Consider the following 20,105-nt stretch of genomic DNA (forward strand, 5'->3'; position numbering starts at 1 on the left):
GTGTGGGCGGAGCGGGGGACAGTGCTGAGTCAGGGTGTGGGCGGAGCCGGGGACAGTGCTGAGTCAGGGTGTGGGTGGAGGAGGGGACACGGTACTGAGTCAGGTTGTGGGTGGAGTGGCGGGCGCTCAGGACAGCGAGGTTCCCAGTGCGGTGAACAGCGTGAGGACACTGAGCCCTGCAGCTGGAATGAGGAAGTGGGGGGAGCAGATGGCATCAGAGAGAGGACAGATTTCGTTCTGAGCTGGCGGCATTTAAACGCTGGAGGTGTCAGCCTTGGGAATAGAAGCCACGGTGGATGAACCCTGGCCCAAAGAGAGCACAGACAGAGTGGGGAGCTCGGAGCTCAGGGAGCCGAGGGAAGAAACTTTGGAGCCTATAGGCGGCGCGGTGGCTCAGCCTGTAATCTGAGCACTTCGGGAGGCCGAGACGGGCGGATCATAAGGTCAGGAGATCGAGACCATCCTGGCTAATACGGTGAAACCCCGTCTCTACTAAAAAAAATACAAAAAACTAGCCGGGCGAGGTGGCGGCGCCTGTAGTCCCAGCTACTCGGGAGGCTGAGGCAGGAGAATGGCGGGAACCCGGGAGCCGAGATCGCGCCACTCACTCCAGCCTGGGCGACAGAGCGAGACTCCGTCAAAAATAAAAAAGAAAAAAAAGAAGAAAAGAAAAGAAAGAAAAGAAAAGAGAAAAAATTTGGAGCCCATGAAGGGGAGGAAAGGAGTAGCTAAAGAGGCAGCAGAAACAGATGATAACAATGTAAATAGTAAACGCTTATAGACTCTTGACTGTGTGCCGAACAGTATTTACCATGGAACGTTATTCTACATTCTTAGCTTGTATTATTTCTTCATAGGAAACAAAGGAGGTGACGGCCAGTGAGTGGGGTGGGGTCATCCGCTGACGAGGAGTTAAATTAGGGAAGTTAAATTAGGAAGTTAAATTAGCAGTTAACTTAGGGAAGCATCTGGACTGTGCGTGTAAGGTAGGTATTTTAAAAGTCATCAAAAAGGAGTTTGTGTGTTTGCTGAAGAATTGTGTCCCCACTCTCCTCATTCCTGTTCTTTTGGAATGTCTTTATTCCAAGCTTTATTGGGATGTCATTCACATACCATACATTTCATCCATGTAAAGTATGTTATAATTCAATAGTTTTTATATTCACAGCGTTGTGGAACCATCACCATAGTCAATCTTAGGACAGTTTTGTCACTTTCAAAAGCAACTCCATACCCTTCAGCACTCACTCCCACACTGTCCGCCACAACAGGTGCCTGTCCACCTGTGCAACCCTAGGTAATCTTGAATCTACTTTCTGCCTGCTCTGGATATTTCCTATGAATACAGTCTTACAGTATGCAATCTCTTGTGGCTGGCTTCTTTCACTTAGCATAATGTTTTTTCCAGTTTCATCCATGTGATAACATAAATCAACACTTCATTCCTCTTTATGTCCAAATAATATTCCCTTGTATCACTATCCACATTTCGCGTGTCTTTCATCAGCTGATGAATGTGTGGATGATGTCTGCCTTTTGACTATTATGAATAATGCTGCTGTGAACAATTGTGCACAGGTTTGTCAAACACCTGTTTTCCATTTTCTTAGGTGTACACCTAGGAGTGGAGTTGTTGGGTCTCTGTTTGGCTTTTTGAGGAGCCACCAAACTCTTTTCTGCAGTGCTGCACCAGTTTATATTCCCACTAGCAGTGGAAGAGTGTTCTGATTTCCCCACGTCCTCACCAACATGTGTGATTACCTGAATTTTCTTTTAATGGAATTTTTTTTTTTTTTTTTTTTTTTTGAGACGGAGTCTTGCTCTGTTGCCCAGGCTGGAGTGCAGTGGCACGATCTTGGCTCACTGCAAGCTCCGCCTCCCAGGTTCACGCCATTCTCCCGCCTCAGCCTCCCAAGTAGCTGGGACTACAGGCGCCCACCACCACGCCCGGCTAATTTTTTGTATTTTTAGTAGAGACGGGGTTTCACCATGTTAGCCAGGATGGTCTCCATCTCCTGACCTCGTGATTCACCCGCCTCGGCCTCCCAAAGTGCGGGGATTACAGGCGTGAGCCACCATGCCTGGCCATCTGAATGTTTATTCTAGCCATCCTAATAGGGATGAAATAGCATCCCAATGTGATTTTTTGGGTTCCTTGTAGATTAGACTGAACTTCTTGCCCATGCTGACGTTAAACTCACATGCAAAGAGACAGACACACACACATCCCACATGGGGAAGTGAGCTCAGGGGGGCAAACCAGGGTAGTCCTTTGGGAACGCCCAGCTCTGAAAGAGGAGAGGCACACAGGAAGAATAGGAGTGTTTGGCATCTGAAGGCACAGGGTAAGAATAAAGCCAAGCACTTACCATCCTAAGGAATGACCCTACCCTTGACCTTCCACTTCAGCAGTGCAGAGATATTCTCCATTTGGTTCTCGAAGTGGCCATGGATTTAGTCCACCCCACGTTCTCCCCCCGCCCATCGCTGCCACCTGTTCTGGGGGTGAGGGTGAGGAAGGAAGGAGTAGGAGGGGTCCTTTGATCCCGATTAACACACACATTTTGCTTCCAAAGCTTATTATGCACCTTATGCCAAAATTTGAGTCGGACTCAACCAGTATATGCCAAAGTTTTCTTGGGACTTGGAGAAAACAGATGATGCATGATGCTGTGTCACAGATGATTAAATAATACTGCCAGGCAGATCAGGGGCAGGCTTCGGAAAGGGGTAAGCAGAGCCTAGAAATTCAGAGGCAGGGAGGATCACTGTGGGCTGGCAGGGCCATTTTGATATTTCTGTGGTGGGAGGGGCTGGGTTCTGAGATGACCTTTCTGGCAGGGCTGTAATCACCTGCCACCCTAAGAATGAAAGTCTAGGACAGAATGAAAGCAGAGACGGTGTCCAAAATAGATCTGACGTCTTTGCCAAGGACTTTACACTTATTCTCTGTGCTTTACATTTATTCTCTATGTAATCTTTAGAGCAGGCCTGTGTGCTAGACATGAAGTGCCAATTTGCAGTCGAAGAAGCTGAGGCTCAGAGAGGGTATCAGTTAGGGTTCAACCAGAGAAGCAGAGCCAATAGAAGACATGAGAAATAGATAGACAGACAGACATATAGATGATAGATAGATAGATAGATCAATAGATAGATAACAGATGATAGAAGATTGATACATGATAGACTGATAGATGATTGATACATGATAGACTGATAGATGATAGACAGATGATAGATGATTGACAGACAATAGGTGATAGATGATTGATAGATGATACATAATAGATGATTGATAGATGATAGACTGATAGATGATAGATGATTGATAGACAGCAGATAGATGATAGATAGATAGATTTATTTATTACCAAAAACATTTGCTTATGCAAGTCTGGGTTGTCCTCAGGAAAGACAGTCAGAAAGGGGAGATCATGAGCAGCCTGGAGCCCCACAGGCATGAGCTGAAGCCTCTTATTTGTAGAGAATCTCTAAACATAGGAAAGCCTATACCTTCTTTTAAAGGTCTTCAAACTGATTAGGTCAGGCTCACCTATAATAACCTCCTTTTTGATCAGCTTAAAGGGGATCGATCAGGGACTTTAATCACATCTGTAAAATACCTTCACAGCAGCACCCACATTAGCGTTTGAGGGAATACCTGGGAGAAGGCGCATGCATGCTACAAAATGGCCACTGCTTCCCTTCTGTCCTCCAATTCTCCAAAAAGGAAATCTCTTGCAGCCCACCCTAACCAGAAACATACTCAAAAGAGAATGCTGGGGTCTGCAGCTGAGCCTATCCCAGGTAACGTATCAGAAGCTGTCACCATCACATATCACAGAGAGGTTAGAGAACCCTGTTGGTCAGGATTCCATTATAGGGAATAGATTTCACTCTCCCTCATTTAAAAAAATATTTATTACAAGGTAATGAATGGTTTACAGAATTATTGAGACGGCTGGAGGGAAAACTGTGGGATGAGCTTTCAGAAGCAATGCCAATACCACAGAAGCAGACCACCAAGAGGGTTTCTGCCTCTTTTAAGATCAAGAAGCCACCAGTCAAACTGGAAAGTCCTTGACAACTCCTGAACCAAGCCACCAAAACCATGCTTCCCAGGAGAAATACCAGTAACAGCACAGAAACGGCCTCATACTCATTTCTGCTTTCTGCTTTCTCTGACTGTACCAAATGGGTAGGACCTAAACACTAGGTCCTAACCCCTAGCTGCAAGGGAGTCTGGGAAATGTTTTCAGTTTCTCGTCTCTGAGATACAAGTTGAATGGACATAGAGTACCAATCCACTGCTGTAAGATACTCAAGATCCTTCTGTCACGAAGGAGCAAAGTCGGGATTCAAACCCAGGTCATGCTCTTGACCCCCCAGAATGCACTTCATCCCACGATCTGGAATGGTCTTTCTTCCCTTGCCACAATGGGGGCTTCTCTCAGTCTGTTTGTACTGCTATAACAAAACACCACAAACTGGGTAGTTTCTAAACAAAGACATTCATTTCTCAGGTTCTGGAGGCTCAGAAGTCCAGATCAAGGTGCCAGCAGGTTCAGTGTCTGGTGAGGGCCTGCTTTCTGACTCACAGATGGCCCCCTCTCAATGTGCCTTTGTAAGGTGGATGGGGCAAGGCAGCTCTTCAGGTCCTCTTTTATAAGGGCACTAGTCTCATTCATGAGGCCCTCCCAAAGGTCGTGCCTCCCAATACCATCACACTGGTGATTAGGCTTAACATGTGACCTGGGGGGACACAACTCACATCATAGCAGGCCTCTTTCTTGTAAGTATTTCTGGTCTCTACTAAGTTGACATTTACTAACTATATCCACAGTTTCCATTCTTGTCATCAGCTGCAGAATATTCTGAAATAGTCCATACGGGAGGAAATGAAAACAATCAGTTGTGTCTCCAGTCCATCTGCATCGCCTCAGGATTGGGAAGGCTGCAGTGTGTACAATCCCCTTTTCTTCCCAAGCCAGTCATGTCAAAATGCTTCTGTTTACGGACGTCTACAAAGCAGTTACTGGGCAATTCAGTCCAGTGGTCTCAGGGACCCCTGGAAATGTAGGAGGCACTTGGAAAGAAACAAAACACAATCTATGGCCATGATAATAGAAAGTATCTGTAGTGAAAGCCCTGCCTTCCTCGGTTCTTCTCTTTGTGTCCTAGTCTATCAGTCCCACACCCCAGAATTCCTAAATAAGCCCCAGTGAACAAACCTGGGCAGCCTCTGGGCAGGCACATGAGTGCGGCAGCATGGCGTTCTCAAAGGAGCTGTGTCAGCCATGGAGGGACAGTTCCCGAATGAAGCAAGACAGAAAGACCTGCACGAGTCAGTGATGCTCCTTCATGTATTATTTCCTTATATTATTTTTAAAAATTGTTTTAAATTACTTTTAAAATTTATTGTGGGTTGTGGGTACATAGAAGATGTATAGATTTATGGGGTGTATTGGGTGTTTTGATACAGGCATGCAATGTGAACTAAGTACACCATGAGGAATGGGCTATCCATCCCCTCAACGTTTATACTTTAAGTTGCAAACAATCCAATTAACACTCTAAGTAATTTTAAAATGTATAATTAATGTATATATATTAATTATATATTAAATGTATAATTATAATGTATAATTAAGTTATTATTAACTATAGTCACCCTATTGTGCTGTCAAATAGTAGGTCTTATTCATTCTTTCTCACGTTTTGTACTAACCATCCGCACCTCCCCCCAGCCGGCGCTTGCCTTCCCAGCCTGTGGTAACTAACCATCTTTCTACTCTCTATGTCCACGAATTCAACTGATTTGATTTCTAGATTCCACTAATAAGTGAGAACATGTGATGTTTGTCTTTCTGTGCCTGGCTTTTTTCACTTAACATAATGACCTCCAGTTCTGATACGACTGTTTTGAGGGATTTATACTTTGCGTGTATCAGTATTTTTTGTTTATTTGTTTTTTGAGAGGGAATTTCACTGTCACCCAGGCTGGAGTGCAATGGTACGATCTGGGCTCACTGTAACCTCCGCCTCCCGGGTTCAAGCGATTCTCCTGCCTCAGCCTCCCTGGTAGCTGGGATTACAGGCAAGCGCCACCACGCCCGGCTAATTTTTGTATTTTCAGTGGAGACGGGGTTTCACCATGTTGGCCAGGCTGGTCTCGAACGCCTGACCTCAAGTGATCCGCCCGCCTCGGCCTCCCAAAGTGCTGGGATTACAGGCTGAGCCACTGCGCATGTATCACAGAGCCGTGTATCAGTATTTTTAAGTTAGTCTGTCAAAAACACGCTTGATCTGCCCGAGACACACGTTAAAGAGATTTCATGATAGTTCTTTCTCCCTTGCCTTCCTCGTCTGGCTCCTGGCTGGCCCTCGGCCCGGCGCCTCTCGCTGGGTCTATTCCTTCTCCCCGCGGCTGCCTGGTGCCGGCCGCGCCCTCTCGCCGCGGGCCAGAGCCGGGCAGGAGCCGGGGCAGGAGCCAGGACAGGAGGGACGAGAACCGGCGCAGGAGCCAGGACAGGAGCCAGGACAGGAGCCCCGCAGGAGCCGGGGCAGGAGGGACGAGAACCCGGGCAGGAGCCGGGCAGGAACCAGGTGTCTGCGCCCCGCCCCGCCCCGCCCCGCCGCGCCGCGCCGCGCGGGAGAGGCTGCCGGGAGCCGGGGCCGCCCAGAGCCGCAGCCGCCGCGCGGGCCGGGCCGGGCCGAGCCGGGTGCGGGCACAAAGGGGCCGCTGCACATGGCAGGCAGGCGAGCAGATGCCAGCAGACAGCTTTTGTGAGTCCCTTCATGTTAATTAACTTTTGTGAGAACCTTCATGTTAATTGACTTTGCTGAGCTTTCCCTAGACTTGAAAGCTCTGGAGTGGTTTGTTTTTGTAAAATGCTTTGACTCCAGGGAGAGCCGCTTCAAGGGGGAAAAAAAGAAGAAACAAAAAGAAAGAAAGGGAAAATTTTTAAGTGAGCCTTTGCTTAGCAGCAAATGTCTTCCCCTCGGCTCCGTCTCCCCCTCCCCCACAAGCAGGGACTCAACCATCGGAGAGAATTTTAATGGCCTTTTTCTTACCCTAAGACATAAACCCGAAGCAGACCTCCCCGTGGCAGTGGGGGCCCGGCGGGCCGCATCGGGGACAGGACAGGTGTGTGCGAGCAGGGCCGCCTGTGTTTCCGAGGAAGCAAGTCAAAGGGTGAAGGGCCCTGGACTAATGTACTCCCAGTTTAGAGAAATGGGGACGTGGAGCTAGATTTGTGAGGGCCAGTTCTGCTGGGTAACACATGTGCTCACCCAGAGTCTCAGGCCCCCAGGGTGAGATGCAGGGGGTGGGTCTGCTGCTTGCAAGACTTCTTCCTGGGACAGGACCCGTTGTTAAAGTTTAACCGAGGCCAAGTAAAAAGAGACAGTGCTGGAAGGTGGAAGATCTAGCCAGACACCCAGCTGTTTATTAATATAAAGAACACCGGCACTGCCTCAAACCACTGACTTACCTCTTCTTCCCCCCTGCATCTTATTATGAAAATTTTTGAACAAACGGAAAAAGTTGAAAGAATTATGCAGTTCGTACCCATATACCCACCACCTACTTTCTGTAATTAATATTTTGCTATATTTGCTTTTATCAGGCATATGACCACCTCTCTGTCCCCCTTTTACCTGTCCACCAAGTCATCTTATTTTTAAGAATTTCAAGTTGCCAACATCAGTATTCTTCAATCATAAACACGTCCGCATGTTAGTTATCTAACCCTCATTAGATAACTAGAGTGCCATCTTCGTTTATCACTCATGGATTTTTTAAGGTAAAACGTACATACAGTAGAATGCATGGCTAAGTGGAATTTTGATGCGTTTTCACAATGCATACAGTTTGCTTTTTCTTTTTACTTTTAATTTGAAGTAATTTTGTACTTGCCAAAAAGTGGCAAGCACAGTCCACAGATCTCTCATTTGCTCTTTACCCAGATTCCCAGTTTTTTAACAAGTTGCAAGGAAGTCGCATACATTATATACCTTTCTTTCTTAATAATTCTGCATTTTCTAAGGACAAGGCTGTTCTCTGATTAGAAAATTTGATTTTGATATAACAGTTTTATTTAAACTTCTGTCCATATTCCAGTTTTGACAACTGCCCCAGTAATTTTCTTTATAACATTTTCCTCCAATACAAGTTCCAGTCCTTTGCAAACTATGGTTTCACCTTTACTAAATCTCTTTCATCTTGTTTAATGCTTTTGGCTTAAGTCCTACTTTGTCTTAAATTATCATAACGATCCCTGAATTCTTATTGTTTCTATTAGCCTGGTAAATTTTTGTTTTTATTCCTTATTTTTTACTCGTTTTGAATCACTGTGTTTCAGGTGTGTCTTTTGATCACAACATAGACTTTGGTTTTGCTGTATGAGCCAATTGTTTTGTTTTGTTGAGACAGAGTCTCGCTCTGTTGCCCAGGCTGAAGTGCAGTGGCGTCACAGAAATCTTTGCCTCCCGGGTTCAAGCGATTCTTGGGCCTCAGCCTCTTGAGTAGCTGGGATTACAGGTGTGTGCCACCACGCCCAGCTAATTTTTGTATTTTTAGTGGAGACAGGATTTCAACATGTTGACCAGGCTGGTCTCGAACTCTTGACTTCAAGTGATCCATCTACCTCGGCCTCCCAAAGTGTTGGGATTACAACAGGCATGAGCCACCGCCCCTGGCCCTAGATGAACCAATTTGAGAATCTTATCGTAATAGGTCAATTAAGTCTATGCACATTTAATATGACATGTTTAATCTCGACTCTATCATATCACTTCATGTTATAGTTTGGTGTGTATTTTATACTATTTATTGTGCTTCTTTCTCTATTTAGTATGTCATTCATATTAATTTTTTTTGAGACAGAGTCTTGCTCTGTTGCCCAGGCTGGAGTGTATTGGTGCCATCTCAGCTCACTGCAACCTTTGCCTCCCGGGTTCAAGTGATTCTCCTGCCTCAGCCTCCCAAAGTGCTGGGATTACAGGTGTGAGCCACCACACCCAGCCATTAATGTTAATTTTTAAAGTTTCTTTTGGTATTTAAGAATATTTTTGTTCTAGGTTATTACCTTTGTATTCATATATTTTACATCATGGTTTCCCTAACTCCTTTTTTTCTTTAATCTTTTATGATCTAACCTGTCAGTGGTGTCTTCTGATTCCCACATATTACAACTGGCAGTGATTTTATTCAGCCTTCCCCCTCCTCGGGTTCCTGTCTCCTCCCACTTTTACTGGTATTCTTCCTCTCTGCCAGAACGTATCATCATTGTATATTTTCCACCCATGTCCTCTCCCTTGTTTTACTCCTGGCTCTGCAATTAAACATATTAAGTACTCACTACTGGTTATTTTGCTGAAGTTTCCTCTGTGATCACTTAGTTGGATGAAGTCTACTTTCCAGTGTATTCTTCAGGAAGGGCATTAGCACAGTGTTCCATGGTTAGCTTGGATGGATATTAAATCTGTGACTGGCACTTTCTTTCCTTGAGTCCATGAAAATGCTGCTTCACTCTTGCCTGACCTTTTGTGTGGCTGTGGGAAGCCTGATGCCCTGCCTGATTTTCTTTCCTGTAAGTAACTGGATCTTTTTGCCTAGAGGCTCTGATGACTTCTTTCCTTTGTCTTTAAAGTCTAATCATTTTGCCAGGATATGTCTTAGAGTTAATTGTCTGTTGTCAATTTTCTCATTTACACAGTAGGTTTGCTCTATATGTAGAATGAATTTTTTTTTATTTCCAGAAAGTTCTCTTGGAATATAAATTTGAGTATTAGCTCTGTTCCAATATTTTGCTTTCCTCTTTAGACAGTACAGTTATTCATATCTTGGACCTTCTCTGTCTGCCTTCCATTTCAACCACTTTCTCTCTGACCCTTTTAACTTCTTCACCTCATTTTAAATCTCTTGGTCATTTGCCTACTTTTCTTCAGTATCCCTTATTAAATTTTTGTTGAATTCTATTTTCCATTGGGACTTATAATTTGTTCTGAAATAATTGTCTTTTTCTTTTGATATCTTTTTTGAGATTAGTCAATTTGTATTGTATTTCTTCCTGTTTTATGTCCATTTCTATTCTTGGTTTTTTAAAAATTATGATTCTAACATTTAAAAAAAATCCATCTAAATGTATTTGGTTTAGAGTATTTTATTGAGTTTGGAGAGTTGTGTAAAGTTTTATTCTACTTTCTGAATTTTTTTTTTTCAGGCAGGGTCTCACTCTATCACCCAGGCTGGAGTGTAGTGGCACAAACATGGCTCACTGCAGCCTCAACCCCCCAGACTCACACAATTCTCCTACTTCAGCCTCCCAAGTAACTGGGACCATAAGTGTGCACCACCATGCCTGGCTAATTTTTTTTTTTTTTTTTTTTTTTTGAGACGGAGTCTCGCTCTGTCATCCAGGCTGAAGTGCAGTGGCGCAATCTCAGCTGACTGCAAGCTCTGCCTCCCGGGTTCATGCCATTCTCCTGCCTCAGCCTCCTATAGTAGTTGGGACTACAGGTGCCTGCCACCATGCCTGGCTAATTTTTTGTATTTTTAGTAGAGACAGGGTTTCACCGTGTTAGCCAGGATGGTCTCAATCTCCTGACCTTGTGATTCGCCTGCCCCGGCCTCCCAAAGTGCTGGGATTACAGGTGTGAGCCACTGTGCCCGGCCATGCCTGGCTAATTTTTTAAATTTTTGTAGAGATGGGGGTCTGACTATGTTGCCCAGGATATGAATGGTTTTTTTAGAAAACATTTTCATCAGTCAAACATTGCAATTAACACTTTCTATTTTCTTCTTACATTTGCTTTATAGGAAGTCAGTTTGATTTTTTTCTATTTCTGAGTGTTTTGTCGAGAGGATTCCTAGTTGAGTGTCGTCTTAAGATAGTTTAACTGAAGTGCAATTTATTTAATAGAAGATATTGTTGGCAGTTGTGGTGGTGATGGTGTTAAAGAAAGGGGACTGATTGATGCAGTCGTCAGCTGGTAAATGTTTAACAGCCAGATCGCCAAGAAAAAGTGGCTTGATTGGTTGCATTTGCTGTGCCACGTGTACTCCCACTACAGCTGATTTTAACCTACCAGTGGGGTGTCACCGAACACAGAGCTGGGAAGAGATGATAATAATCAGTCCTCGTGAGCCGTTGTGTTTACCGCACATTTTATTTCTCTTTAATTCGCCCGTCTCACTTCCTTCTCTGTCATATGGCAGCATCTTCAAGAGCGTATCCCTTCTCTGATTCTTTCCCAGCAGCACTGCTTCTTCTTGGCTGTGGTTTCCAGTGCCGTTCACTGCAAGCCCCTCTCCTGTAGCTGTGGCTTTCCACTACTATGTCCCAGACGTGTGTTCATTACTCAGACACTTGCTGTTGGGCTTTTCTGGGGTGAATTTGCCTGTGCTTCATCAGTATCTTCTACTTCCCCGTCTCATTTTTTATGGGCCTCTGAAAGCCCTTTCTCCGTATTCTCAGCATCCACAGGCTTGTAGTGGTGATGGGACTGTCCTGGGATTTGGTATTTATTTCTCTATTTACAAGTAATGTGAAGATCATGATATTCTCTGCCTACTAATACTGCTAACGGTATGAGTCATATGTAGTTTTGGGGGTCTTTTTGTTTTTGTTTTTTAAGAGCCAGAGTCTCACTCTGTCACCCAGGCTGGAGTATAGTGGTGCAATCATAGCTCACTACAGCCTCGAACTCCTGGGCTCAAGCAATTCTTCCTCAGCCTCCCAAGTAGCTGGGACTAAAGGTGCATGCCACCACACCCAGCTAATTTTCTTTCTTTCTTTTTTTAGAAACGGGGTCTCAATATGTTGCCCACGCTAATCTTGAACTCTTGGCCTCAAGCAATCCTCCCAGCTCAGCCCATGTGCGGTTTTATTGACACTCATTGGTGATTTTATATTTTGACGGTGGATGTAGAAGAGAGATTTGGATTTAGGCAGCCACCAGTATCTCCCAGCCATCAAAACCCTCCTGGTTTTACTTTTTACTATCAAATTCATTGATTGTTTCAGTTTCATGTTGACCAGGATGGGAGCTTTTCACTTTACTCCACTTCAAGTGAGCTCCAGCCCCTTAGTCTAAGTCTGTGTGCCCCGGTAAATAAAGCATGGTTTTAATATCCAGTCAGATTGATTAATATGGTGAGTGGTAAATGCCATACCTACGACTCTGGGTCAGTGGGCTTGGTGAATTGATCCAACCAAAACTTCAGGTCAAGTTTCATCCAGCTGTTCCTGCCAGACTGACCTCAACATATGCCAACAAAGGCAGTGACAGAAGGAGAGGGAGGGGCATGTGTCAAAATAAGAGCATTTTGAAGCTGTTTTGAATTTTGGTGCACAATAGGACAAGTCCTCAATTAAAAGCTATTCAGTGTTCCTGTGGCCTCAGTATTCACAAATGCATTTAATCTTCAATTGTTACTTCATCCCATCCCAAAGTGTCCCACTTATTAAAGATTTATTCATCTTTCTGTTTACCACAGTGCCTAGCAGAGATCCATGAGTCAACTTGTTGATTTATTAATTTTATTTTACTTTGATTTTATATTGTAAAGCCTTTTTTTTTTTTTTTTTTGAGAACCAACATAGTAAAATCATTGACTCAGCAATGCACACTGGCTACAACTCCACATGCTCATACACTAGGTCATTCATTCAGTCAGTCGACAAACATTTTGAGCACGAGCGGCAGGGACTGTTTTGAGGAATGTGGTAATAAGAAAATGAATCTGGCCGGGTGCGGTGGCTCACACCTGTAATTCCAGCACATTGGGAGGCCAAGGCGGGCGGATCACCTGAGGTTGGGAGTTTCAGACCAGCCTGATCAACATGGAGAAAACCTGTCTCTACTAAAAGTACAAAATTAGCTGGGCGTGGGGGCGCGTGCCTGTAATCCCAGCTACTCAGGAGGCTGAGACAGGAAAATCGCTTAAACCCGGGAGGCAGAGGTTGTGGTGAGCCAAGATCGTGCCGTTGCTCTCTAGACAGGGCAACAAGAGCGAAACTCCATCAGAAAAAAAAAAGAGAGAAAGAAAATGAATCTGACACAGATCCTGCTCTGAGGTAGCTGGAATCTCCGTTCCTTTCTACCTCCAATTTCTGTTTTAATTCTGTAATCACTTAAGCAATTGAATGAAAATTTGAAAATCCAATTTATTGTTTGCATCTATATATTTTGTCTATAACTTTAGTTTTTTGCTGACATTGAAGCAATTTGTGATTTTTATGTATCACTGCCATTGCTATGGTAAAGCACCCACATTGGATTTCATTTCCGTTTTCATTTCTCTGTTTTAACACATCATAGGCACAACCACGGTTTCATAGACCTGGAAAAAAAATTCTGCTTTCTAATTGACTTAAAATCGAACACTTTCCATAGAGTACATAAACACTGATAGAGTTTTGAAGTTCATCTCTTCATTTCTTTTTAAGACTGTATTGTAAACTTTAGCATGTTGTTTTTTAGTGGAAAGAGATAAATACATCTGCAGAAAGACTACAATATTTTTAAAGACTTTATTCCAAGATTGCCTTCTGGTAATGGAAAAAAAAAATCAGACTTCAAACTCACTAGACCTAGGGTGGTTTGGTTTGGTGAGGTAACATTCCAGATGGAAATTCTGAAACTGAAAGAGAGTAACACAAATCAGATGTTCATCCAAGGGACTGAAGATGTGTGTGTGCGTGTAAACACAGCCTCTGGATTATCAACATGTGATTTTCTTACAGCGATTGTCATGCACAGCATGATACAGGCTGCTCTCGGTAAGCAACCTGCTTTGAAGCAATCCATCATGCTTGGCTCCGTAGATCTTGTAATTTTTCTTTACCCATGATACATTTACCAACATCCCCCTGAATTATACATATCACTGCAGACTCGTGCTATGCACCTCCTGCTTCCTTAGCTGGCTGGGTGAGGGAGACCCTGTGTGATTTCCTAGCTTCACTGAAGGAGAGAAACACTTCACTACCCCTCATCTTCAATGTATAGCTACAAAGGGGCCTTGCTTGGGTGATACAAAAGTTTATAAAGAACACGATTGAAGCTGAGGTGGCTCCACTGGTCGTTGAGATTATGGATGACTTTTAGTTTTAAAATGTTTCTCTATACTTTTCAATATTTCTTCAGTGCATGTGTGCTACTGTTTCCAAAATTATTTTAAGCACACAGTTTTAAACACACGCACACACACATAAAAGGAAATATACCAAAATGATATGGTTATGGGAGTTGGAGTGGCTTTTATATTCTTTACATTTTTATGCATTTTCCAAATACTGTTTTTCTCAAAGAAACCAATTATATACACAAAATAACCTGGGAACTACCAAAAAGAAAGGATTTTCTTTATGGAAGTTAATAAGCATTATGTAGCAGTCTTTCAAATTCTGATCTCGGCCTGGCTCAGTGGCTCAAGCCTGTAGTCCCAGCACTTTGGGAGGCCGAGGCAGGCGAATCACAAGGTCAGGACATCGAGACCATCCTGGCTAACACGGTGAAACCCCGTCTCTACTAAAAAAAAAATACAAAAAATTAGCCGGGTGTGGTGGCAGGTGACTATAGTCCCAGCTCCTCGGGAGGCTGAGCAGAAGAATGGCGTGAACCCAGGAGGCGGAGCTTGCAGTGAGCTGAGATCCAGCCACTGCATTCCAGCTTAGGCGACAGAGCGAGACTGTCTCAACAACAACAACAACAACAAAAATTCTGATCTCTTAGCATCTAGATTCCCATTGTTTTCACACTCTACTCCAGGTATCGCTTCTTGGTACATGTTAACATTTAATTTGAAATCTTGCAACTTTCTTGACTGTTTAAGTATTTTCAACATTTCTGACTATTCACTCTGCATCTTTGAGGCTTTTCTGAAAAACCTATTTTTCTTTCTCCCCAAAACACATACACACACATACACCACAGCCATACACATATACACACAAATACTCACACCTCACAGTGGCAAGCTCTGGCTAGCAGAAATATGATTTGTTTTGTTGGTTTGTTTTGCTTTGCTTGTCTATATTTTGAAATTTTCTTCGCTGTAACAATATTGTTTCTGTAATAATGAACAGTTTACCTGTTTGTTTGTTTTAACAATAAACTAAACATCCAACATTTGCCTCCCAGGCAAATAAATAAAACACCATTCTGTATTCTTACCAACACTTGGCATTATCAGAAATTTCCAATTCTGGAAATCCAATGGGCATATAGTGTTATCCAGAGTGGTGTTAAGTTGCATTTCCTGATTATTAATGAGACAGCCATTGGTGTTTTTGTCTAGCTCTGCATAAAACCTACCTTGTTTTTACATTACAATTTTTAAAAAATAATAAATCTTGATATCTGGTAAGGCAGCTTCTCCAACCTTGGTCTAAATCTACACTATCCAATATGGTGGATACTCTCTACATGTGTTTATTGAGCCCTGGAAGTGCAGAGTGCAGCTAGTTCAAATTGAGACGTTGTAAATGGAAAATACACATCAGATTTTGAAAGTTTAGTACCAAAAAAGAATATTTGCTGATAATTTTTATATTGATTACATGTTGAAATGATATTTTGAGTGTCCTGGGTTAAGTAAAATACGTTATTAAAATTAATTACAATAATTTCCTTTTACTTTTTAAAGTGTGCCTACTAGAAAATTTAAAAATGCATAATGGCACCGGGGGCAGTGGCTCACACCAGTAATCTCAGCACTTTGGGAGGCCGAGGTGGGCAGATCACGGGGTCAGGAGATCAAGACCATCCTGGCTAACACGGTGAAACCCCGTCTGTACTAAAAAATACAAAAAAATTAGCTGCGGGTGGTGGCGGGCGCCTGTACTCTGAGCTACTGGGGAGGCTGAGGCAGGAGAATGGCGGGAACCCGGGAGGCGGAGCTTGCAGTGAGCCATGGTGGTGCCACTGCACTCCAGCCTGGGAGACAGAGCAAGACTCCATCTGAAAAAAAAAAAAAATGCATAATGGCTTACATCTTTGGCTCAGGTTGTATTTCTCTTGGACAGTGCTATTCTAGAACAATCTGATTTTTTTATTTCTTCTTAAGTCAAAATTGGTACATTACTTTTTCTCCTACAAAATTTTCCATTTTGTCTAATCTTTCAAATGTATCAGCATAAAGTTGTTCATAATAATATATTATGATCTTTTAAAATGTCTATAGCATTTGTAGTGGTGTCTCCCTTTTTATAAAATTACCAATTTGGGTTACATGTGGTTTCTCTCTTTTTCTTGATCAGTCATACCAGAAGTTTGTCAATTATTAATATCTTTAAAGAACCAACTTTTGACCTTGTTGGTTCTCATTTTATATGTTTACTTTGTATTTCACTAACTTCTGCTCCTATATTTATTACTTTATTTCTATCCTCTTTATGTTTATTTTGCTGTTTCTTTTTCCAGTTATTGAGATGGAAATTTGAATTGTTGATTTTCAGACTTCTACATCAACAATTTTTCTTTCAACTACTGAGCGAAGTGTTTTAAAATTTCCTCTGTGATTGTGGGTTTATCTATTTCTTATTTTAGGTGTCAATTTTTGTTTAATACATTGAGGTTATACTATTAGGTACATACAAATTTAAATTTATTTTTATTGTGAATCTAGCCTTGTATCATGAACTGGCTCTTAAAGAATACGTAAGTAATTATGAACAGAATGTTGATAGAAATATGGAGGTAAAAGCCTTTCTGATGTAGTCTCAGACGTAAATGAGGAGTGTTATTGGATGACGGGGGAAAGGCTATCCTTATTTTGCAGTGGCAAATAACTTGACTGAATTGTGTTTGTGTCCTAGTGTTTTGTGGAAGGTAGGACTTGCAAGGGACCAACTGGATATTTTGCTGAGGAGATTTCTAAGCAAAGTGTTGAAGAAGTGACTTGGTTCTTCCCAGTTGCTTGTAGTAAAATGCAAGAAGAGAGAAATGAATTGAAAAAGGAATTGTTAAGCAAAAAGGAACCAGAGTTTAAAGATTTGGAAAATTCTCGGTCTGTTCCTATTACAAAAATGAGAAAGTGGGTACTGGAGAGAATGCTAAGGGTGTGGTGGACCAACCGTTTCATAAAGAGATGAGTGTGGTTGTGTACCGTGAACTTCACCAGCCATTTCAGCAGAGGCCGAGAATACAGATGGGATTACACCAGCAGAGACACTGCTAGCTGGGACTAAAACAAAACCAAAAACACAGAGCATGGGATGGCATGAAGGAAGGCCGTGAATTGGTGCTGTCCTCTAGGAAAAGGGATGAAGGACCCTGGGCAGTTTGGAGGTCCTCTGCCTCCAGTTTGGAGGACCATTGCCTTGGTTTCAATAGTCCAGACAACCTCCAGCCAAAGACATGGGGGCACGATCCTGGCCTGGCAGAGAAGTTAGGGGTGAAACTTCTGGCCAGGAGAGCTGCGGGGGTAGGACCTTTACCCTAGTGGCTCCGGAAGGCACCAAACCAAGGAGGGCTACTCCCAAGCCTTAAGATTTCATGGAGTTTGCCTTGGAGTTTGGACTTGCTTGGGACTGGGTCACCCCTTCCTTCTCTGTTTCTTGCTTTTGGAATGGGAATGCCTATCCTAGGCCTGTCCCACCAATGTATTTTGGAAGCATGCGGCTTGTTTGGTTTCACAGATTTGCAACTGGAGAGGAATTCTGCCCCAGGATGACTCATACCTCGAGTCTCACCGTACCTAATTTAGATGATATTTAGAAAAGACTTTGGACTTTAGACATTAGAGTTGTTGCCAGAATGAGTTAAGACTTTGGGGGATGGAATGAATGTACAGATGCTCCTTGACTTAGAATGGGGTTATGTCCCAATAAACCCACTGTAAGTAAAAAAGATCATAAGTAAAAATGCATTCAGGACCCTGATAAACCATGGTAAAGTCAAAAAATCAGAAGATGCTCTTCAACTTACAGTGGGGTTATTTATTTCCTGATAGACCCATCTCAAAATTTAAAAATTGTAAGTTGAACCGTCATATGTTGAGGACCATGTTTATTTGGCACATGAGAAGGACATGAATTTTGGGGGGCCAGGGGTAGAATGCTATGGACTGAACTAATGTGTCTCTCTAAAATTCATATGTGATGACCCTAGTTTCTGATATGATGAGGAAATGAAGTTCATTGTTTAGGCCACCCAGTCTATGGTCTTCTTTTTATATCATCTTGCACTGACTAAGACAGGCATTTATAAAACACAGTTGCTCTGGCACTAAAAGGAACAAATTATATGCAGCAATAAGGGTGGGTGTTAAAAAATGTTGTGCTGAGTGAAAAATGCCAGACCCTCCCCCAGCATATCCTCTACGTAATTCCATTTCTATGAAGTTCTATAATTGGCAGGACAAATCTAATGTATGCGATTGAGATCAGATCAATGATTGCTTTGGGGGTGTGGGGTGGGAGTAACCGGGAAGGGGTATAGGGAAACTTTCTACAGGATGGAAGTACTCTGTATCTTCCTCAGGATATTCATTTGTCAAACCCCATGGAACTCTACAATTAAGACCTGTGCATTTCACTGTATGTAAATGATACCTCAGTAAATGGAATATGTGATACATATGTGTGTGTGTATATACACATGTGTGCGTGTGTGTGTATCTGTTCTTCGCCCTACCCCCTTTCCATTCCTGTCCTAAGAAGACAGAAGATCTAGGAAGTAGAGAACGCAGTCCCAGAGAAAGGAAGGCAGTCCCAAGGATGGCCACAAAAGAAGTCCTAGAATGACGGAGAAGGAGAGTGGCGGGCTCCAGCAGGGACGTCTGCAAGAAAATAGTGGCCCAGATGGATGACTTCATGAGGAAGCTGGAGGATGTTCCTTGTGGGAAGTTGTACCAGGAGGTTATTAAAAGGTGTGAGAAAGAAAACTAAGGAAAAAGAAAAGAAAAGCAATCATTAACACGGGGGCCAGGGGGCAGTAAGGCAGAGGCATGGTCACAGTACCCTACAGTGCTCAGTTGGGAGTAATATGTACGTAGGCAGGATAAGGTAAACGCTATATGTTATTTAATCCTACAACTTGTAATATAATTCTGTTGAAGGGCTGCTGAGGGAGGGCTGAGGGATGGCTCCTTGACCATCATGTGAAGTGAGTAGTTAAAAGGGATGAATCAGAAGAGGTCAGGGTGCACACATTACTGAGAATCATGAACATGTGAATGCCAGGAAAAAAAATTGCTTAAAAATTATGTGGACTTTAAATTCTATCTACGAGGCCACATTAGTCTTTTCCAGTAACAAAGTTGAACCCTCAAAGGAGGTTTCTAGGGCAGTTTGAAAAGACCCAAAGCTGTTTACTAATGTAGTTTATTAACTGAAGTGGCCCTGGAGTCACACACCACAGGTACCACAATTTGTCATGACATTTGGCCCTCCACATCCAAGGGTTCCACATACATGGATTCCACAGACTTCAGATCAAAAGTATTCAAAAAATAAATAAGAAGAAGAATGCAACCATATGACACCGTCCAGCTGCCTGACTGCCTCTTTGCCTCTCCCATGGGAACTCCAGCGTCTCCTTGGCTCGAAATGGACCCCACGGTTCCAGCACCACTGGTGGCTCCTGCACCTGTGCTGGCTCCTGCAAATGCAAAGAATGCAAATGCACCTCCTGCAAGAAGAGCTGCTCCTGCTGCCCTGGGGGCTGTGCCAACTGTGCCCAGGGCTGCATCTGCAAAGGGGCGTCGGAGAAATGCAGCTGCTGTGCCTGATGTGGGGACAGCACTGCTCCCAGATGTAAATGAAGCAACTTGGGTACAAACCTGGATTTTTTGTTTCATACAACCCTGAGCCATTTGCTACATTCCTTTTTCTATTAAATATGTAAATGACAATAAAACACTTTTGACTTGAAAAAAATAATGCAACAATATGAAGTAATACATATAAAAATACAGTGTTAACAACTATATACATAGCGTTTACATTGTTTTAGGTATTATAAGTCATCTAGAGGTGATTTAAAGCATATGGGACAGTGTGTGTGGGTTTTGTGTACATACTGTGCCACTTTATGGAAGAGACCTGAGCATCTGCTGCTTTTTAGCATCCACGGGGGTCCTGAGACCAATCCCC

The 20,105-nt window shown here is 43.1% G+C and overlaps 1 pseudogene; it reads left to right on the plus strand.

The window, feature by feature from the left end:
• Positions 1–19,741, plus strand: part of LOC116418434 — a 32,423-nt pseudogene extending 12,682 nt beyond the window's left edge.
• Positions 19,742–20,105: the final 364 nt, after the last annotated feature.

This window comes from Piliocolobus tephrosceles, chromosome 14, assembly GCF_002776525.5.
Source record: "Piliocolobus tephrosceles isolate RC106 chromosome 14, ASM277652v3, whole genome shotgun sequence".
Lineage (NCBI taxonomy): Eukaryota > Metazoa > Chordata > Mammalia > Primates > Cercopithecidae > Piliocolobus > Piliocolobus tephrosceles.